Here is a 23,570-nt window from a genome sequence, read left to right on the forward strand (position 1 = left end):
CTGGTTAGGAAGATTTTTACTGAATTCCCTCTCACTGGGATTTAAGCTTATTTTGTTTAGTGAGAAAAGAATAGAAGTTGATGTGTGTTCAGAGGCCCATTGTAAAGAGCAAGGACCTGTGGGAAACTTTCCAGCTGGTGCAGTAGTCATTCTGAGATATCAGTTATGTGGAGTGGATTCTAGTGTGAGGACCTGTGCACCAGCCAGCTGCATGGACTGAGGTACTCGCCAGCTGTGTGGATCCAAGTACCAGCCAGATGTGTGGACTGGCTTCCAGATGTGTGAATTGGCTTCTAGCTGTGTGATCTGTGGTGCCAGTCAATTGTAAGGATTGAGGTGTCAGCTAGCTGTGTGGACCTGAGTGCCAGCCAGCTTTGTGGTCTGGATTACCAGCCAGCTGTGTGATCTAGGGTGCCAGCCAGCTGCATGGATTGAGGTACTAGCCAGCTGTGTGGATCCAAGTGCCAGCCAGATGTGTGGACTGGCTTCCAGCTGTGTGAATTGGCTTCCAGCTGTGTGATCTGGGGTGCCAGCCAATTGTATGGATTGAGGTGTCAGCTAGCTGTGTGGATCTGAGTGCCAGCCAGTTGTGTGGTCTGGATTACCAGCCAGCTGTGTGATTTGGGTTGCCAGTCAGCTGTACAGATTGAGATGCCAGCCAGCTGTGTGGACTGGCTTCCAGCTCGGTGGACTCAGGTGCCAGCTGTGCACCAGTGCTGGTTGAGACTGGACACTGTCTCAACCGCTCATTTACTGCATGCTCTTTGTTTTATGGCATTACTGTTCCCCTCAAGCAATTTAAATAAATCATGGTCACTGAATCAAATTGTCTTTACAATACAACAAAATGGCTTTTGTTGCAGAATTAAAGATGTGTTTCTCTGGTAGGTAAAAAAATATCCTTAAGAATAATAAAACCATCGTTAGGAAAGGACTAGACCTTTCAGAATCATATGACTATGTTGAGTTTTATTTGCTCAACAAATGCTTGCTGTCTACTGTGTGTCAGATATTATATAATAATCATACTTAAAATAGGTGATCAAGGGTCAAGTAAAATATCTGGAGTTGTTTTTATTTTTCTTAAATTCTACAAGCAATTACTCCTTGGCTGAGGCCAGAAGTGGTTGGGGAAGTTCTCACTGTCATCTTTTCTTCTCATGGGAAACCATCTTCACCCCCAATCTGCAGGCATCCAGATGTCAGTGCTAATCTGTTCAGGAACAGCCATGAAGGACCACATTAGGGTCTGGAGACACGGGGTACTTAGAGCTGCTGGTGTGATGAAGGGCGAGTGGTGGTGCCTACAGCTAAGGGGACCTGAGCAGTTTTACAATGATAGGTAATTCCCTTACTTTTCTAGTCAACCAACTTGATTATTTTCACACTCATTCTATATAATTCCTCTCTTTTTTCAGCCATATCCTAGAATTTTACTGTTTCCTTGAGGGAAGTACATTTAATGGTTGTTTTGAAAAATACATCAATCAAAGAGGACTAGTTCATATGACCTTTCAAAAAGTCATTGGAAAGATGTATGTAACTTTATATACATTTAAGCATATGTATACATTTATAGTCTTATATATTTGTATGCATATCTGTGTATGCGCACACACACTCATACATATAGCCTGTCTATTTATCTATCTATCCATCATCATCACCATCAACATCTATCTCTAGCTATCTACACACAAATACACACATATACATATGAATGATATATTACTATGAGAATGGGGACTCAACCTAAAGGCAGGCAACACTGGTTAGAAATGACGTGGAACATCTCAGAACAGAAACACATGCAGATGCATTCGCCTCATATTTTTTCTACAGTGAGTTTCTTTAAACATCTATCAGTGACACAGAGAGGGAAGAATGTACTGAATATTCTAAATATGCAATTCTGTTGAGCTTGTCAGGAGATGGATCACCAAGTTGTTAAGGAGAAACTCTGGGAAGACATAACAGTTCTTCTCAAGTGGGCAGAAAACAATAACATGAACTAGGATTGGGTATAATTGTAGCTCATTTGGAAATGAATAGGCAAAAACCAACAGGTCTAGGACTTGGGATGGCCCTGGGGATGGGAAATCAGTGTAGACTCTTAACTCTGGCTCAATGTGCCATAAAGAAAAAGGTGGCTAGGTCTGGTTTGGGCACCACCCTATCTTCTACCCAGATCCACCAAATGGGTACCTTTTGAACTTTCCCTTCAAGATTTGTGATTCTACTTTCTACCATTAGCCACCTCTGGGCCATCTCAAACCATATGCGTACAGAACTTTCACTGAGTGTGGCCCAGGGCCATTATGTAAGAAGGAAGAGTATTATGTTTCCAGTACTATACAGCAGTCCTTCAGTCTTGGGTGGGTGGGTAGAACAGTAGAGAAAAATTGTCTAAGGTATAATAGTCAGTGGTCTATCAGCATCTTATATAATCTTATCAGTTAAAATGGACCACTTGGTGAAAAATAATGATGATGATAATGATTAAAAAATAACTAATATTTATTGGCTTATATATATGCCAAGCATTAGGCCAAGTGTGTATGTTGAATTTTTAATATTTATCAGAGTATGACATATACTTAGTTTTCCCACAAACATTTCTTTAACATATCTTTTAATAGAGCAGTTGTAAGTTTATAGAAAAATAATACAAAGTCCCCATATGCTCCTCTATTATTAACATTTTGCATTAGTGTGGTAACTTTGTTATAATTGATTAAAAAATATTATTATAATTATACTGTGAACTATAGTCCATAGTTTAATTGGTGCTCACTGTTTGTGTTGTACAATCCTATGGACTTTTAAAAATATTTAATCTAGTAAAATATATAAAACCAAGAATTTCCCCCTTAAGCCACATTCAAATATATGATTCAGTGGTGTTAATTAAATTCACAATGTTGTACTACCGCCATCACCTTCCACTACCAAAACTTTTCCATCACCCCAAACAGACATTCTGCACAATTAAACATTAGCTCCCTATTCTCTCCTCCAAGCCTGCTAACTTGCATTTTAGTTCCTGACTCTTCGAATTTGCTTATTCTAATTCTTTCATATCAGTAAGCGTATACAATATTTGTTCTTTTGTGTCTGGCTTATTTTGCCAGAAAATTACGTCTTCAAGTTCATCCATGTTGTCATGTGTATCAAACTTCATTCTTTTTATAGCTGATAAATATTCCATTGCATGTATGTACTATATTTTGTGTATCTTTTGATGGATATGTGGGTTGCTCCCATGTTTTGTCAGTTGTGAATAATGCTGTTAAGGAATAGGTGTGTTCACCAATCTGCTTGAATCCTTGCTTTTAATTCTTTTGGGTATATACCTAAAAGTGGGATTGCAGATCATATATGAATTCTACATTTAACTTTTTTAGGAACCATCAAACTTTTTTTCAGAGCAGCTGCAACATTTTCATACCTGCCAACAGTGAATGAATGTTTCCATTTCTCTACATCCTCTCCAACCTTTATTTTCTGTTTTTTAGATAGTAGCCATTGCAGTGCATGTGAAATGGTATCTCATTGTGGGTTTGATTTACATTTCTCAATATCTCTGTAAATTGGATATTTACATAGCCAATATCTAATGGCTTATTATATTGAACATGTTTTCATGTGCTTTTTTTTTTGCCATTTGTGTATCTTCTTTGGAGAAATGTCTATTCAAATCTTTTGCCCATTTTTAATTGGGTTGTTTGTCTTTTCGTTGTTGAGTTGTAAAATTTCTTTATGTATTCTGGATATTAAACCTTGAGAAAATATTTGGTTTCCAAATATTATCTCCCATTGTGTATTTTTTTTTCTTCATGATGAAATCCTTTTAGGAACAGAAGTTTTAAATTTTGATGTAGTCCCACTTATCTAGTTTTTTCTTTTGTGGCTTGTGCTTTGAGTATAAAGTCCAAGAAACCATTGCCTAACACAACATCCCGAAGATACTTCCCTATGTTTTCTACTACAAGTTTTATAGTTTTGGTTCTTATATTTAGGTCTTTGATCCATTTCGAGTTAAGTTTTAAATATGGCATGAGGTAGGGGTCCACCTTTGTTCTTTTGCATATGGACATCAAGTTTTCACAGCACCATTTGTTGAAGAAACTATTCTATCCCCATTGAATGTATCTGGCACCCTCATCAAAATTCAATTGGTCATAGATGTGAGGGTGGACTTCTGAACTCTTATTGGTCTATACATCTGCCCTTGTGCCAGTACCAGTCTGTTTGATTTTTGTGGCTCTGTAATAAGTTTATGATTGGGAAGTGTGAGTCCTCTTGGTTCTTTTTCAAGATGACTTTGACTATTCTGGGCCCCTTATCATCTCATATAAATTTGATGATTGACTTTTTCAATTCTGCAAAGAAAGTTCTTGGAATTTTGATTGGGATTGTGTTGAATTTGTAAATCAAGTTGGGTAGTATTGACATCTTAATAATATTTGTCTTCCAATCCATGAACATAGAAGGCTTTCCATTTATTTAGGTCTTTGATTTCTTTTAGAATATACCTTTTATCTATCTAGATTTACAAAATTACATTTTGCCACATTTGCTTTATTTTCTTTCCTATCCAATCATCTCTCTCTCTCTAATCTTTGTTTTTCGCTGAATGTTTGAAAGTTAATTACAGACATTGTGATACTTTACTCCAAATACTCCTTCATGTGTCTTTGAAGAATTAAAGACGCTGTTCTATATAACTAGTGATCATAACTAAAAATTTAACATTAAATCAATGCTATCATTTAATAAGTAGTTCACATTTAAATTTCATGTAGCTAGCTAAAAGAATACATACTCATATACGGCTTTTAAGAGGAGGAAATCCTCCTCTCTTCTCCTGATTTATTATCCCCTGAGGCAACCATTTCCTACTTTTAGCTGTTTTTTTAGTTTCAATTCCATATGTCTAAATAACATGCTTATATTGCTGTTTGAAAATTTTACTTGTCATGTATTAACTTCCTTCTCTGTAAAAAGATTACCTCTTATCTCCTCCACAAAAATCCCCATTCTTCCAATATTACTATATCATCATTTTTTGATAATATTACTATTCAATATTTACTTTATTATTGTTATATTAGTTTCAGCTTGTGTTATATAATGTATCATGACTATATTTCCTTTCTTGAACAACTTTGTTGTTTTCCTTAGATTATATTTGCCATGACTTGTCATGTTATTTGGTTTTCTATGTACCTATCACTAATTCATCCCTGAGAGCTCTGGCAGATTTATAATTTTATTTTAAATATGTCAATATATATCAAAATATGTATTGGCTTGAACTTTTTTCTTGGTTCTCCTGCCCTGCCACTTTTATCCTGGGACTTCCTTTTATATCTAAGTGGGAATTTCCTTTAACTGTCTGCTGGATCAACTTCTTATATTTCCTGGATGCTGGGATTCCTGTTTCTTGGTTTACTTCTTTGCCTTGGGGGTGAGCACCCCTTAATAGCATTTTTTTTTTTTTTTTTTTTTTTTAAAGGAAAGACAGAGAGAAGGAAGGAAGGAAGGAAGAAAGGGAAACATCTTTAAACATTTTCTTGTTTTATTGTATTTTGTTTTTCCGTTTTTTGTTACATGGGCTGGGGCCGGGAATCGAACCGAGGTCCTCCGGCATAGCAGGCAAGCACTTTGCCCGCTGAGCCACCGCGGCCCGCCCCTTAATAGCATTTTGAATAAGTGTTCATGGGAGGCAATATTTTTGAGACCTTGTATCTGTGAGGTGGTTAAAAAATTACATCCTCACATTTGATTAATAGTTTGACTGCATGTAAATTTTTCAATGGAAATCATTTTCTGCCCCTTCAAGAAATTTAAAATATTGTCCCATTGTTTTTAGCTTTGAGTATTGATGTTGAGAAGTGTGGCGCTGTTCTGGTTCTTGATTTTTTGAATGTCAGTAAGCACGGGACGTTTTCCATCCATTGTTCTGGCATTTGATGACCATCTCAATCTGGAAACTCACGTCTTCATTTATTGCTTCAATAATTTCTCTCTTCTGGAACTTTTGTTATTCAAATATTGGCTCACCGGTTTTATAATCCCATATTTTCTTCTATTTTCCATCTTTTTGGAGTTTTGCTCTTCTCTTCAGAGATTTTCTTAATTTACTTTTACTGCTATTCTATTGTTTGTTATTTTTGCTATAATGTTTCCAATTTTCAAGAGCTCTTTTTATTTTAGTATTTCTTCATTAATAATTATATGTCCCAGTTCCAAGTATGTAATATTTCCCCTTATATCTCTGAGGATAGTAATTGTAAGCTTTATTGTCTACATTGCTTCTTTTTCCTCTGAATTTCCTTTTCTGCTTGCTTGTTTTAGTTTTTGCCTTTCCTGACAGAGTATTTCAAACATCTGGTGACCCTTGATTGCCCTTTATATTTAAGAGGGAGACACTAAAATGCTCAATGGAAGTTTCATGTGTGTGAGGTTTATGAACTTGTGAGTTCCTCTAGGATGATCAGGCAGGGACCCAGCTGTTTGGGACGGAACCTATAAATGCCAATATCTTAAGGTCCCTTTTTTTGGATGGGTCAATTTCTGCCCACTCCACACTCTTAGCAGAGGAAGAAATTCAGTAAAATGGAGTAACAGAACCCAATTCTGGAGAAAGAAAGGGAAAAGCATTCACTCTGGCATGGAGGGCTCTAGACTCCTACACTTAGGGGAAGTTTCTGCCTCAATCCTAATGGGTGTCCCCTGAACCTATTTGGTGCAGAACCTCAGGGACTACCACAGTGCCTGGCATGCAGTGAGCCTGAGTGTATGGTTTTTGCTGAATAAGCAAATCACCACGTTTGGAAACACATGTCATGGCAGCATCTTGTTTAGCTTCCATGTGTCCAGGTCCAGAGCCCAGTGAGTTGATTGCTCTGAGCTCTATTTTGAGGTGCTCCAGAGGGGCACACAGGAATGACAAATCAGAAACATCTGTGGCTTCATTCAGGAAAACTGACGGTTCAGAAGGGATGTGATCGCTCTCTGTGAAAGATGAATGTTTTCAGAGAGGGCTCTGCAGCATCGGTGGAGCTCCCTGAGCACCGAACAAAGATGAACTTCAATGAATTCCATCTCACCAGTGCAGGATCTGTTTCTGAGACTAGCCAACCCCCTTTACCTGTAAAAAAATAAGAGGAGATCCTACAAACAAGAATGACTGATCTAGACTAGCAGCCTATTTCCCAACATTCCAACCTCAGGCAGATATGCTCATGGCTAGGTGAGAATAGGTTGGGTCTTAGATTAATATTAGGAAGGTGCTATTATTATCCTCATTCACAGCCATGAAAATAGGCACAGAAAGGTTAAGTAACTTACCCAAGTTCACATTGCTAGTAATGCCTGTATTAGTTGACTATTACTGCATAACAAATTACCCACACATTTAGCAGCTTCCAACGACAACATTTGTTACCTGAGTTCCTGTAGGTTAGGAATCTGGGTGTGGCTTAGCTTGGGTTCTCTGGCTTAGGGGCTAAGAAGGCTGCAATCACGACTAGGTTAGGGCTGCAGTCATCTCAAGCCTCAGTTGGAGGAGGATCCGTTTCCTGGTTCACCCATGTCACTGCTGGCAGGATTCAGGGTCTCAGGGCTGTGGGACTGGGAGTCTCTCTCTGTTCCTTGTCACTGGGCCTTTCCATAGGACAGCTCAGAATATGGAGCAGCTGGTCTCTGTCAGAGTGAGCGAGAACGAAAGCAAGTAAATGTGAGCAAGATGAATCTGCAGTCTTTCTGCAACCTAATCAATTTCTGTTTATTATAAAGTAGTCACCTACTCAGGGGTGTGCGTGATTACACAAAGGCATGGATACTGGGGGTTGGGATCACTGGGGAATGTTTTGGAAGCTGTCTACCACAATGGCCACAAATCCAGGCACTGAGGCTCCAAATCTGCTCTCCTATCACTAAGCTGTCTCACAAGAACCAAAGAATTATAAATGCGGAATTCAGCAAAAGGTTATTCCTTCTGAGGGAAGGCAGGAGTTGGGACACAGGAGGAGCATACAGGTGGATGCAACAATATTGGTAATATTCTAATTTTTAAGTGGGTGTTCACTTTATCATCATGCCATCTAGTGTACATGTAGGTTATGTGTATCCTTTTGGATTCACCAAATATTGCATGTCTTTTTGTTTTTATCATTTTTAAATTAGAGAGACTGTAGACTTACAATAAAACCATGCATAAAATACATAATTCCCATAAAATACCCTATTATTCACACCTTGCCTTAGTGTGTTATATTTGTTACAATTCATGAAAGAACATTTTTATAATTTTATAATTTTTATAATTAACTATGCTCCACCATTTACAATAGCATTCACTGTTTGCATTGTATAGTCCGATGATATATTATTATTCTAATAATGCATTATTATTCTAATAATATATTTCTTGAGATATACTTCACGCACTATACAATTAACCTCTTTAAAGTACACAATCAATGCTTTTAGTATATTTACAATCTAATTTTAGAACATTTTTGTCTTTCCCCAAATAAAGTCCATACCCATTAGTAGTCACTCCCTATTTTCTCCGACCCCCCGGCCCAGCCTAGACCTCCACTAATCTACTTATCTATGAAATATACTGTACATTCACATAAATGGAAATTTCAAATAAACACAGTGTGTGGTCTTTTGTAGTTTATTCCTTCTGATTACTAAATAATATTCCATTGTGTGTATATACCGTACTTTATTGAGCCATTCGTTAGTTGATGGACTTTTGGGTTGTTTCCACTTTTTGGCTATTATGAGTAATGCTGCTATGAGCTTTTGTGTGCAAGTGTTCATACTTGTTTGAGTGTATGTTTTCATTTCTCTTGGTGATATGCCTAGGAGTAGAACTGCTGAGTCTTATGGTAACTCTATATTTAACATTTTGAAGAACTGCCAAGTTTTGGAAGCTGTCTACCACAATGGCCACAAATCCAGGCACTGAGGCTCCAAATCTGCTCTCCTATCACTAAGCTGTCTCACAAGAACCAAAGAATTATAAATGCGGAATTCAGCAAAAGGTTATTCCTTCTGAGGGAAGGCAGGAGTTGGGACACAGGAGGAGAATACAGGTGGATGCAACAATATTGGTAATATTCTAATTTTACAGTACCACCAGCAATCTATCAAGTTTCCAACTTTTCCACATCTTTTTTTTTTTTTTGAACAGTCATTCTAGAGAGTGCAAAATAGTATTTTGTGGTTTTTAAATGTTTTCTGTATTAGGGAAATTGTGGGTTTACAGAGTAATCATGTATAAAATACAGGATTCCATTGTACCATCCCACTACCAACATCTTGCGTTGGTGTGGGATATTTGTTAAAATTGATGATAGCCCATCTTTATAACTGTACTATTAATGTCCATGGTTTAACTGAGGGTTCACTGTTGGCGTAATGCATTCCATGGAATTAAAAAAAAAATCATTGTTACCTGTGTAGTTTTGAAAGGATTATGTACCCTATAAAAGCCATGTTTTAATTCTAATCAATCTTGTGGAAGCAATAGTTTCTCTTAATCCCTATTCAATAATGTAGGTTGGAAACTTGACTAGGTTATCTCCTCAGAAATGTGACTCACCCAATTGTGGGTGTGAACTTTTGAATAGTGGGAGATATGACTCCATCCATTCCAGGTGGGTCTTGATTATTTTACTGGAATCCTTTGAAAGAGGAAGCATTTTGGAAAAGGTTTGAGATTCTATAAGAGCAGCAGAGACATAAGAATGAGGAGGGAGCTGCAAAACCACAGCAGAGCCACAGGCCAAGAGTCCAGCAGCCCGTGACTCTTGGAGATGAAGGAGAACACCCCTGGGGGAGCTTCATAAAGCAAGAGGCATGGAGAGGAAGCTAGCAGATGTTGCCATGTTTACCATGTGCCTTTCCTGTTAAGAGAGAAACCCTGAACTTCATCGTCCTTCTTGAACCAAGGTATCTTTCTTTGGATGCCTTAGATTGGACATTTCTATATCCTTGATCTAATTGGGACATTTTTGTGACCTTAGAATTGTAAACTTGTAACATTAAATTCCCATTTTGAAAAGCTGTGCCAGTTCTGGTATATTGCATTCTGGCAGCTAGCAAGCTAGAAAAGTAACCTCTTGTTGGTGCCTTAATTTGGACATTTTTATAGACTTGCTTTAATTGGAACATTTTCTCAGCTTTAGAACTGTAAACTAGCAACTTATTAAATTTCCTTTTTTAAAAGTCATTCTGTTTCTGGTATATCACATTCTGGCAGCTAGCGAACTAGAACATGACCATATATACAATTTAGCATTTCCCCTTTAAATTTTATTCAGATCTATAATTCAAGACTGTTAATAGTGTTCACAAGGCTGTGCTACCATCACCACCATAATTACCAAAACATTTACAACATTCCAAGTAGGAACCCTGAACATTTTAAGCTTTAACTTCTCTTTCCCTTTCCCCACCTGGTTATCCTATGTTCTAGGATTATCCCCTGATAACCTATATTCTAGATTCTGACTCCATGAGTTTGTTTATTCCAATTGTCTCAAATCAGTGAGATGTACAGTATATGTCCTTTTGTGTCTGGCTAATTCAGCATAATATCTGCAAGGTTCATCATGTTGTCACATGTATCAGGACTTTATTCCTTTTCATGGGTTAGTAATATTCTAGTGTATGTATAGACAATATTTTATTTAACCATTCACTGGTTAATGGACACTTGGGTTGCTTCCATCTTTGGCAATTGTTATGATGCCACTGTGAACACAGTTGTGCAAATACCTGTTCAAGTCCTTGCTTTCAATTCTTTTGTGTATATGCCTAGACTAGGATTTCTGGGTTATCTGGCAGTTCTACATGGCTTTCCGAGGAGCTGCCAAACTGGCAATGTAAAGTGGTTGCACGGTTTTACATTGCCACCAGCTATGCATGAGTGCTCCTATTTCTCCACATCCTCTCCAAGACTTGTTTTCCATTTGTAAAAAGCAGCCATTCTAATGGGTGTGAAATGGTATCTCATTGTGGTCTTGATTTGCATTTCCTTGATGACTAATGATGTTGAGCATCTTTTCATGTACTTTCTGGTCATTTATGTATCTTCTGCAGAGAGATGTCTGCTCAAGTCTCTGTCCAGTTTTAAAGTGGGATTGTTTGTTCTCAATGGTTGAGAGGGTACCTAGGGTTTCCTAGGTGGAAGAGTTTAATATATATAACTGTCAAACTATTAAATATATAAATAAATATATTTGTTTATTTATTTTTCCCCTTTTCAGATTGTCAAGGGATGCTACCGATACTCCTCAATTATTAACTGATTGTCTTCTGAAATGTATCCTGGTTATTATATTAAGCTATACAGAATTACAAGGCCTTGTTCCTGTTCTGGACTCCAGGAGTTTGGGTTGTTTAAATGAGCTATCCAGAAAGGTTGATTTAGATTATGCTACAGAAAATTTAGGTTCTAGACAAAACAAACCTCTGTGCCTTTGATCTCATGCAGTACCAGAAATTCTAGAGTACATACCCTACCATCTTTTACCCTGCATTCTACTTTACCTTAGATCCAGCCAGATTCACTTTGTTTTAAACTCTAATTGAGGCTTGATCTCTTTTTCGGTTACTTTAACTGTTTTTGTATATAACTGTACTAAGTTTCAGGTCAGCCCCACCCCCCCTTTTTTTTGCATGGACCAGCACCAGGAATCGAACCCCGGTCTCTGGCATGGCAGGTGAGAATTCTGTTACTGAGCCACTGTTGCACTGCCCAGCCCTTATTTTTTTAATGTTTTTTAAAAAACATTTTACTTCTTTTAATACACTGTCAGGCACCAGGAACCGAACCCCGGTCCCCAGCATGGTGAGAATTCTGCCACTGCGCCACCCCAGCCCTTATTTTTAAAATATTTTTTCTATCACTTTTCTCTCTCCCATTGCATTAATGGTGCCCCACATTTCTCTAAATGTCTTTGTTTTTCTTCATTTCTTTGCTCTCTTTTCTTTAGAACTCATCATCTCTATTGATCTGTCTTTAAGGTCATTGGTTCTTTGCTTTATTAGCTCAAATGTACTTTTGAGCTCTTTAGTGAGTTTTTCATTTTATTTATTGTAGTTTTCTGATCCATAATTTAAATTTGATTATTTTGAATAATTTCTCTTCATTAGTACTCTCTATATGATGAGACTTTGTCATTACAGCTTTTCTTTTTATTCTCTGGCATGGTTTCCTTTTTTTTTAAAGAAAATATTTATATTAGATGCTTTGCAGTCTTTGTCTGCTAAGTCAACTATTCAGACCTCTTCAAAGTAAATTTCTATTGCCTGCTCTTTTCCCTGTATGTGTGTTGCACTTTCTTATTTCTTTGCATGTTCCACACTTTTTTTTTGTTAAAAAGTGTACATTTAAAATAATATATGGTAGTAACTCTGGTTAATGATTCTACCCCTGGGTTATTTTTGTTGTTTGCTTGGATATTTGCCTAATAACTTGGCAGCACTAGTTCTGTGAGATCTATTTCCCCTGCAGTGTGTAACCTCTGACATCCTTGCTCAGATTTTTTTCTCCTTGGTTTTCAATCTTTAAACCTATATAACTCGGGGTTACCCCTGGATCAGCATATGCCACTTATCAGTCAAAGGTTGTGCTTAAGCCCCTTGACCAGTGATGGTTTGAAGCTGTTATGTACAGCAGAAAATGTCATTTTCTTAAAGCTAATCCATTCCTGTGTGTGTAAACCTATTGTGGGTGGGGTGTTTTGATTAGGCTATTTCAGTTGAGGTATGTCCCAGGTGGTTCTTAATCCTCTTACTGGAGTTCTTTACAGCGATGAAATACACAGAAGAACACAGACAAACTAAGAGAGACTGAAAACAGAGGGGGAACCACTGAGGCCAGAAGCTGGAGGTAATGAAACCAAGAAGAGACCAGCAGACTTTGTCACTTGCCAGAACATGTGACAGAGAAACTGGGGATCATGAGTAGCTGTTCTTCAGGGAGAAAACATCATCTGTTGATACCTTGATTTGGACATTTTCATGGCCTAAAAACTGTAAGATTTTAATTTAGTAAATCTTCCTTGTAAAAGCGAACTCATTTCTGGTATATTGCATTTCGTCAGCTTTAGCAAACTAAAGCAGTTAGTTAGAGCTTTACACTTGACTGTTGGGTGTGTGTGGCTTGGAGGTTATCACAGCTCTTCTTCCTTATGGCATTTCTCTCTGGGCAAAGCCCCTACATCATTGCACCAGAGCTGAGGGCAGAGACTGCCTTTTTTCCAGAGTGGTACCTCTACTCTATGAGTGGGCACTGGGGGTTAGATGCAAACCTCGTCCTCTCAGCTGGTCTCTCCTGGCTTGGAACCTCTTCTCTAAGGGTGAGTTCAGGCTATACAGAAGTCGGGCCCCCCATATTCTCAGTGTACTCTACCTAAATTATAGTTTCTGCCCTAGAGTGATGGGGGTGGGGTGGGGTGGGGTGGTGGGGGTGAGTTGTGAGTGGGGCAAGGGAGACTGGTCTTCTCTGTTTCTTTACCCAAAATAGAGCTTCTGCAACATTGGGTTAGGGGTAGTAATGAGCAAGTGAGAAAGGTTAGTAGCCTTCCCTTCCCAGAGGGAAACCCTAGGCCAGGTTGGGAGCTGGGAAGAGAAGAAACCCCCACCTTCCTGTTCACACTGGCTTAGGGCAGCGCTGCTATAATATGGAGCTGGGTGGGTGGGTAAGAAAGTGAGTTGTGGCTCAAATGTCATACACTCTTGACGTTGTTACTGAGTTTTAGTAGGTTTTCTTGAATGAATATTTCTCTATTTGCTATACCCTTATGTCAGTTTCCAGAGACTTTAAACAATTAAATATTTTAAAAAAAAATAATTTTCTCCAGTTTTGCTAGAGAATCTGCCAAGCTCCTTACTCTGCCTTTCAGGAAGTCTTGTCATGATAGATGTTTACAAGAAAAATAGTACTAGATGGAACCTGCTTAAGTTGACCACCACCTAGAAATTCCTGACTGTAGAGGTTGCCATGACCAGAAATGAGGAAAAACAAGACACAATCCTTGGCAGCAACAAATGATGAAGAAATAAGTGTTGGCTGCTAAGTGGCCACATATTTGCTTTTTACTTCTCTGAGAGATCAATCTCATTATTCAGCAATTCAAAATTATGGCAGCAATAAAAGTGCAACTGCATTTGCGTGAAGGCCCAATCTAGCCCAGTTCTTCAGATTGCTTATCAGCTCTCTGGGAAAATGCCAAGACAGGAGGCTGATTAGCAATGGGCCATAGATCTTAAAAAAATGAAGTAACTAATTAAAAGAGAAAGTAATACCTGGTAGATATAAAGAGGTGCCATTCCCACACTGGGTGACTCTTGTCTGAAGAGAACCTAATTGGTCCTGGGTTGGTGTAGGCCTGGAGGGCCTCAGGTTCAGAGGTTAGAAATGCTGAGTGGGCAAGGGTATTCATGTGGTGGTGGAACTATCAGAAGTCCAAGGGCGTCCCACCAACCAGGCAAGAGTGTACCAGGAGAGGATGATGATGGGGGAGTCTTGGAAGGTGGTCTCCTCCAAGGAGTTCGGTCTGCTGGACTCCCTTCACCCCTCACAGTCTTGAGAGGTGTGTTAGTTAGATTCAGGTGTCAACTTGGCCAGGTGAACATACCTAGTCTTGTTGCTGCATACATAAGCCAATGGCATATGTGTTAGTTAGATTCAGTTGTCAACTTGGCCAGGTGAGCATACCTAGTCTTGTTGCTGCGGACATAAGCCAATGGTACATGAACCTCATCTGTTGCTAATTACATCTGCAGTCAGCTAGGAGGCGTGTCTGCTGCAATGAGTGACCTTTGACTTAATTGGCTGGTGCTTAAATGAGAGAGCGCAATGTAGTACAGCCAAGCAGCTTGGCATTCCTCATCTCAGTACTCGCAGCTCAGTCCAGGCCTTCAAAGATGCAGAAAGAAGTCACCCTGGGGAAAGTTGTTAGAACCCAGGGGCCTGGAGAGAAGATCAGCAGAGACCATCCTGTGCCTTCCATGTGAGAAAGAACCTCAGTGGAAAGTTAGCTGCCTTTCCTCTGAAGAACTAACAAAATAAATCCCCTTTTATTAAAAGCCAATCTGTCTCTGGTGTGATGCATTCCGGCAGCTAGCAAACTAGAACAAGAGGATACAGAGGAACAAGGGCAGAATGGGATCTGAACTCAGACCAACAAGGATGAATCATGAAGAGCAGGCCGGGGGCTTCTTCAGTTGCCCCAAGGATCAGATGATTGGGCCCTAGCTTGGGGTGTGGGTATATCTGTGGTGGGAGCTGATCTGCTCCAGCTATAAGTATTAGAATCCCCTGGGTATGGAGTATTAGGCAGAATAATATAGCTCTCTTTTCTGGGCAGCTCAAGCAATAATAATAATAATAGCAGAAGTGACAGCATCAGCAAACACTTAAATGGCACCTATAATATGCCAGTTTCTCTCCCAAACATACATCAAATTTTTACAAAAATTCCATGAACTAAGTACTGTTATTAGTCTCATTTTAGAGATGAGAAAGCTAGAAGCATAGAGCATTTACGTAACTGGGTCTACATCACACAACTAGCACATGCCAGAAGCAGGGTTCAAACCCAGGCAGTGTGATTACTGGTCCATGTCCTAACCATTTCACTCTACCACGTTGGATACTCTCTGAACCTTCTTCCCTAAATGAGAATGACAATAGAGACCTCATCAGATTGCAAGGAAGATGAAATTCAGTGGGAGAAGTTGTGGTACCCATGTTTATTATTATTCGCAATGGCTCTGATTCCTAGGCTGCCCTTTATGTCGCTAGCGATATTTTATTCTTTATACCTTTTTGTATGGCTTAAATATTTCATGAAAAGCTAAGAAAAAATAAAACGAATGTGTATGTGGGTGGGTAGGAGGAAGTGAGCATCAGAATATGTATCCTTGGAGTGGCCTTAAAAATTTTGTTGACTTGACAATATGGGTGTTAGACATTTCAGCTTTCTAGATGCTACAGAAACATCTGGAAAGAAGGCAGACATTTCAGGCAGGGAAATTTCTACGTTTGGAAAAAGAGACCAAGAAGGGAGAGGGCAAAATTGTAGAAGGAAAACTAAGAGTATCAAATGCTAGAAAAAGCCAAGGGAGGAGGGGCTTGGGGTGTGTGAGGGGATGGTGGGGATGGGGGGTGGAAGGAGGAGTTGCGTGGAGGAAGAGATGGGGAAGAGGCTTGTGTCTGACCTGGTCAAATGCTCTAAAGAAGCCCAGGGGAATGAGACCAGGATAGGACACTTGAAGAAACAATTAGAATGTCCATGCTGATCTCTCAAAGCGCAGCTTTAGAATTTGTCAATAGTTAATGTGCTGCCCTCTTCCACAGAAAACTTGGTACACTTTACCCACAAAATACGTAGTCAATTGGTTTACAAAGATAAAATGGAACCAAAGATAAAGAGGAACTAAAGCATTAAAAACAGCAAAGTTTGATTTATGCTCCCTGGAAGTTTAGGCAAAAAGTGAAGAGTGGAAGTAACAAAACTCAAAGTAATCAGGAAGGAGGCCAAGGAGTTATAACAAAGAAGATAGGATTTAACAAATGCTATGACTGCCGAGTCATTATATTGATATTTCTTTTAGTCTGCAGTGTCTCGGTGCAGCTAGAAGGAAAAACCTGAAATTATGGAACTGTAACCCATACCAGACTCTGAAATCTGTTCTATAATTACTTGTTACTTTGAGATTTATTCTTTTTTGTATATATGTTATATTGAATAATGAAAAATGTTAAAAAAAAAAAAGAGAGAAAGGAAGCCACAGGCCAGTTCCTTAGGAGAATATGTTTTGTTTTTGTTTTTTTCCGTTAGAGTTAGTCGGTCTTTGACGCCTTGGGATACTTGGAAGCAGAAAAAGGCTACTTTAAATTATCCCCGAAAAAGAGTAATTAATGGAATAGTTTGACCACAGGAAGAATGAAATTATGAGACATTTTGCAATATAGCAAAATCTTGAAAACATTATACGCAATGAAATGAAATTGCAAAGCCTATAAGAACAAAAACTTTATGATATCACTTATAAGAGATGACTAGGGTTAAGAAATACTCAGAGATAGAAAGTAGATGACAGGTTACTGGGACATAGGGGTTGGAGGGGAAAAGGGGGCGTGTTTGTAAAATTTAAATAAAATAAAATAATTAAAAGGGTGATTCGTGTGTACATTTATAAAATAGCTTTGTTAGACTGCACCCTGAAAAGTGAAAACAAAAATTATTTAAAAAAGTTTATTTTATTTTACAGTTAAAATTGAAGTTGTACACTTTATAGAGGAACAAAGAATGAACTGGGAGTTGACTTTTTTCGGTGGAAATTTTCCCAACAAAAGTATATTATAGAATGAAACGGCATTGCTGAATTCATGTTTGACTTTTGCAGCATGATCATAAAAAGACGGGTAATTTTTGCAAAAACTCTTTGAGCGCTTTATCAATTTTCTCAAGAGCCTCTCTTATCCCTTTGATATTCAAACCATTCTCTTTCAAAGTCGTCATGGTATCATCGTCCTTGCTGTTTTCTGCTTCTCTGATGATACTACTCTCACTCTCCAAATACTTATTTGTCAAAAGCTTTAAACAGGACTCCAGTTGTTCGCCAACTCCACTTTCACAGACTTTATGAAATCCTGCCCTCCTTTTATGCAGAATTTGCAACTGTACTTTCTATCCCCAGTGTATTGATCCCCTGTCGATCAGTGAGAGGTTGTGCACCAAAGACGTTGATGAGACAAGCAAGAAAGGATCGTGGTGTTCACGTGGGTGGAATGCGAAGGAATGGGGGCTCATATTATAAGCGGACACTTTTGCTTCCAAGTATAATCCAGTGACGGTGAGGGTTCAGAGAATGAATACTCGGATAAAGGCAAACACTGTCCTAAACTTTTAAAGTGCTTCTTGCGTTGCCCCTCACAAAGGGGATCACAAAGTTAGTGAAGCAGTAAACAATAAGCTTAGAATCAAGTTTACAGCAAGCTGTCTTTTGTAATCTCCACTGATAAAAGCGAGGGCAGAACATTCAGTACAGCTCGGTGGAGGTGATTGTTGTGAGGCCTGACCTGTAATGGCCCAACATGTAGCCTGCCTGTATTCGTTATCTATTGCTGCATAACAAATTACCCCAAACTTATCAGCTTAAAACAACAAGTATTTACTATCTCATAGTTTCAGTGGTGCACAAATCTTGGAGCAGCTTATCTGTGGGCTGCAGGACTGAGGCCATCTGAGGTTTGCCTGGGTCTGGAGGATTGGCTTCCAAGCTTTCTTTTGTAACTTTGGACAAGATTCCTCAGTTTCTTGCTTTGCCGGTCTGATAACCCACATAGGGCTTCTCATGACATGGCTTCTTCCAGAGACAGTATCCAGGAAAGAGAGAAGTAGTGACCAAGACAGAAAATGCAATGTCTTCTATAACTAATGTTGGGATTGACATGCCATCTCCTGCATTCTACCAGCCATCCCAATACAATGGAGAAGGCTACTGTGAACAAGGTGTGAATAACAAGAGGTGGGGATCATCAAGACAATCTTGGAGGCTGGCTACCTACTGCCCCTTGATTGATTGGCTCTAAGGGAGAAGCCGTTTTATATCGCCTGGAAGGAGGAAAGGAAGTTGAGATAAGGGGAAGGGAGGGAATATAATGAAAGAACTTGTGGAAGAAAGATGACCTCCATGTGGAGGTGTTGCAGGGCCTCTGCATACAATTATGCTGATTGTGCACTACACTACTGTAGGAGGTCCATATGTGTAGATCACATATTCAGAGCCCTGAGTGGAGGCCAGAATAGCCCGTCTCTGCAGATGCTCTATATGGAAGGGTCCTCACTATTATCACCCTTCTCTCCTCATCATGCAGAAGTAATCCAGCTGCCTCTGGACACTGACTTTTGGAAGCCCATTCTCTGTGGACATTAGATGGGAGTTAGCCACACAGTGAGCAGAACCTAACTAGTACCCATGAACTATTGGCCCTGGTATAGTCCTTGCTTCTTCTGCTGAAGAAATCAATGGAGATGTGTATTATGGGGGTGTCACAGGAGATGCTGGCTCTATTTGGGGGCAGTGATGTTACTCAATAAGCAGGAGCAGTTGTGAGGCAGCTTTTTTTCTTCTTAGTGTGTGCAATTCCATTCACACCTTTGTCAAAAAGAAGGGTTGACAGGGACACAATGACTCTGGAACAAGCCCTGGGGTTTCATAGTAGGAAAACCAGAAAACATCTGAAATCATCAATGACTTTTTATGCTACCTTGGGCAAGTCTTCATCTCTCTGTGTTCTGGTGCTGCAATGCTAAAAATGAAAACTCCTTGTCTTTGGTCCTTGCACATAACAGATATCATAGCCCACACTATACTACATGGATGTTGCTAACCCACGTGGTGCTTTTGCGCAAATTAAAAAAAGATGCTCCTTCTCCCTAGCAGATGCAGCCCTACGTTGGAGTGCTTGGCTTGATGAGGGGACCATGGACTGAATTTCATCACTCCCTCTCCTCTAGTCTGGACGCGTTTGTGCAGAGCATAACTTTCATGTCTCTGTATGACCATCTTGCACATGTGAGAAGCTCTGGCTCCCTAGGAAGTAGGGTCGAGTGCCTGCTCAGGCTCGGAACCCATCCATGCCATTCTCAAGGAGGAAGGTTGAGATGATGTCCCTTTCTCGTCATTGCCCTTTCTTAGAGCAAACTCAGTGGAAAACTTCTGCAAATGATGTGTTCAACTTTTAAATTTACAACATACTTTGCAATTCTACTGTGGTTTAATAAAATAACACACCACAAGGTTGGAGAGAGCACCTTTTAAACATCTCATGAATTCATGGCTCTTTACTCACTGTCTCATTTTCATTCTCAACCACAGATACCTACAAACCTGGACATTTACATATTCATATTCATATATATATATTTATATAAATAGAAATGCCATATTTCTCTCTATACAAATACATTTTAATATAACTTTGGGAAAATTTGTAGTCCTGGCTACCTTGTCATAGATTAATGAATATTCGGTTAGCTAAAACTAGCTTTTCCTTGATAAATTTTCTCTTCTTAAGCCAAAAGCTCAGGAGAAACCATAATTCTCTTCATATTATATGATTCCCTGAAGGCAGCTCAGAAGAGCTGAAGAAGCTCAGGAAGTAGAGTCAAGCAGACTGAACTCAGGCCTTGACATGGCTGCTGGTGCCTGGAGCAAAATGTTGAGACCTATTTGTGCCCTTCATCTCCATGGTTTCTGCACCTGAGGGTGCTCCTGGTGACTCACAGAGACTGGAACCTACAGCTCTGTCCCTGAGGCTTTCTCCAACACCACAGAAAGCCATTTTACATGTGCTAGGGGATTGGATATACACTATCCCAGCAATGTGGCTGTTTGAGTGTGTGCGTGTGTATAATTTTAAAGCATGTGCTTTGCACTGTTTCCCAGAGTTTCCTCCTGGGACGATGCTTCATTCCTTCACAGTGGGAGCAAGCTTAGTATCACAACTTTTTGGCTGCCCTCCTTTTTCTGTATCGTTTCCTTACATCCCTACTGTTGTTTCTGGTGCCTCCTGAGGTAGATTCAGTTGTCAACTTGGCCAAGTGAAGGCACCTAGTTCTGATGCTGCAGGCATGAGCCAATGGTACGTGAACCTCACCTGTGGCTGATTATATCTGCAGTCAGCTAGGGGGCGTGCCTGCTGCAGTGAATGACGTTTGACTTAATTGGCTGGTGCTTAAATGAGAGAGCACAATGCTGCGCAGCCCAAGTAGCTCAGCATACCTCATCTCAGGGCTCGCAGCTCAGCCCAGGCCTTTGGAGATGTAGAAAGGAATCACCCCGGGGAAAGTTGTTGGAACCCAGAGGCCTGGAGAGAAGTCCAGCAGAGACTACCCTGAGCCTTCCCATGTAAGAAAGAACCTCAGATGAAAGTTAGCTGCCTTTCCTCTGAAGAACTAACAAAATAAATCCCCTTTTATTAAAAGCCAATCCATCTCTGGAGTGTTGCATTCCAGCAGCTAGCAAACTAGAACACCTCCCAGATAAATTATTAGCACTGGCACCTTGTGTCAGGGTCTGCTTCTGTAAGAACCTAAAATATAACCTCTTCCATATTATAAAGATTCTGCTTCAGTTTTTCACTAGAGTCAGCTATTTGCTCTGACCCAGAGAGTTTGGTCCGCGTGGCACCTAGATTGAATTTGCTGCTATAAGGGCAAATTTAAGTCTCACATCCTGAAATACATCCAGTGTGTTTTATAGCAACCCTATGAGGTGGATATTATCACCCTCACTTTATAAATTTTAAGGTAATTGGAAGAGTCAAGATTCAAGAACTGGAAGGATGGTGTTTTGGTTTGCTAATGCTGCTGGACTGTAGTAGATCAGAAATGGATTGGATTTTACAAAGAGGATTTATTTTTCACAAATTTATAGTTTTAAGACCATGAAAATGTCCAAATTAAGGCACCGAAAAGAAGATAACTTCTCAGAAGAAAGGCATCTAGTATCTGAGACACCTCTGTCAGCTTGGAAGTCACGTGGCCAGTGTCTGCTTCTCCTCGCTCCCAGTTCTATTGCTTTCAGCTTCTGATTACAGTTGCTTTCTCTCTAAGCATCTATGGGTCCTCACTTAGCTTCTTCAGGGCAAACTCTGGATTTAATCTTTTAGCTTACCTTGGCTCTCTTCAGGTTCTGGTTTGCTTAGCATCTAATAGGCAGGGACATTGTTACATCTCCCGGGCTCTGGTTTCTGTCTAGCTTCTGTAGGATCTCTCATAAAGGGCTCAAGGAAAGGATTAAGACTCACCTTGAATGGGCAGGGTCACATCTCCATGGAAACAACCTAATCAAAAGGTCCTACCCAACAATAGGTCTGTTCCCACAAGATTGGATTAAAAAAGCATGGCTTTTCTATTTCAAACTGGCACAGATGGAAAGGGAATTCATGGTTATCACATACCTATTACATTCTAGATACTTTACATACTTAAAAAACTTAATTTTGAATGAATTTTGGACTTACAGAAAAGTTGCAAAAATAAGACACAGCATTCCCTTATATTCCTTTATGCTATTTCCCCTAAAGTTAACATCCTATAAAACAGAGTATAATAGATAGTTACAGAAATGTAGATATACCTGTATGTGTGGGTTGATGTATTACATATATCTCCTAGCTCTGTCCAATGAGGAAGCCTAGAAGCAATGACTCCTCAAGAACAATAAGCTCATCTAGTACTCAGTTCTTGGTTTCTAAATACCATTCTCCATTAAAAGGAACTAGGGTTCCAAGGATAAATGTTTTATTCCAGGGCTGGAGCATGGAAAATACAAAATGAACTTAGAATATTTGGGGCCTGTTAAAAGAACACAGGAGTCAATATGAGGGGTCTTCTAATGGCCAAAGTGGGAGTAATTTTAAGCAAAAACAAATAAATAATGCTGATATTAGATTAAAAAAAATTTTTTAGGACAATACATACATTTATTATGTGAGCTGGGATGGAGGATTTATTTGCATTTCTGGGTCTTCATTTCCTCAGATAGAACACTAACTCCTTGCTCTCTAGCACAGAACTGTCTGCTCAGTCACACTGGCCTGGCGCCAAGCCATGCAACCAAAAAGTTCACCCTGCTGTAACCACTCCTCAAGAAGGTCACTGATTTTGGTTTTCTTTTCCCTTTCATCATATTTCTTCTGAGTTGTCTTTGGTCCCTTTTTGTTTAAAATCTCTTCCTCCTCAGGGTCAGCCTGGCTCCTTTCTTGGGGCTCTCAGAGGTGCATAGTGGGGCTGGGACCACTGCCAGTACGCCTGCTGTCAAAGAGCACGATGGGGCTCTTCAGCAGGGCCTTGGGGCTGACCAGCTCATGGTTGGACACGTGTGGACAGCATTGCTGCTCCTCATTTTGTGAGTACAACATTCAGAGCCACAGGAGAGATTCTAGACATCCAGCCTTAGGATGTGGTACTTATCGCCTCCTCACAAATTAACTGTGTTTATGCAGTAGGAACCAATCTTGCTGTTGACTGCCAAGGGTCGTACCTCATACTTCTGCTTTTTGTAGTATGGTTTTCTCTTACCATTGGTTTTGCAGGGCTTGTTGCCAATTGTTGTAGGAGATGCCCATTGCATAATGCTGGCAGAAAAGAGCTGGTATTGGATTTTAAATCAGTAGTTAAAATGTATATTAATTAAAAAAAAATTTACAACAGTCCTATGAAGTGGATATAATTACCCCTAGTTTATAAATTCGTGAGGCAAATGGAGAAGTCAAGATTCAGACCCTCCACTATACAACATGCCTGTCTCAGTGTGAAGCAGCAAGTAGAATCTCAATGCATCAAAGCTCTCACTTTTACTTTGAGTTGACCAACATATGAAACTTTACCCAAATGAGAGTAGGTTTTATTTCCTTTCTCCATCTTTCAATCTTCTCAGCAAACCTTTAAATCCTATAGGCCTCACTCTGACCTAATTGAGTTATGGTTTTGCTCACTCTGTTGGCTTAATTTGGA

The 23,570-nt window shown here is 39.5% G+C and overlaps 1 long non-coding RNA gene and 1 pseudogene across 1 annotated transcript; both read right to left on the bottom strand.

The window, feature by feature from the left end:
• Window positions 1-6,859: 6,859 nt before the first annotated feature.
• Window positions 6,860-21,836, bottom strand: LOC143663864 (uncharacterized). Its single transcript, XR_013166217.1, has 3 exons — window positions 21,727-21,836; window positions 7,454-7,710; window positions 6,860-7,156 (listed from the first exon to the last, which is right to left on the bottom strand). It is a non-coding gene; the product is annotated as an uncharacterized LOC143663864 (long non-coding RNA).
• A 747-nt stretch (window positions 21,837-22,583) lies between these two features.
• Window positions 22,584-23,182, bottom strand: LOC143663871 (small ribosomal subunit protein eS8 pseudogene; annotated as a pseudogene).
• Between the last annotated feature and the right edge of the window lie 388 nt (window positions 23,183-23,570).

This window comes from Tamandua tetradactyla, chromosome 2 (assembly GCF_023851605.1).
Source record: "Tamandua tetradactyla isolate mTamTet1 chromosome 2, mTamTet1.pri, whole genome shotgun sequence".
Lineage (NCBI taxonomy): Eukaryota > Metazoa > Chordata > Mammalia > Pilosa > Myrmecophagidae > Tamandua > Tamandua tetradactyla.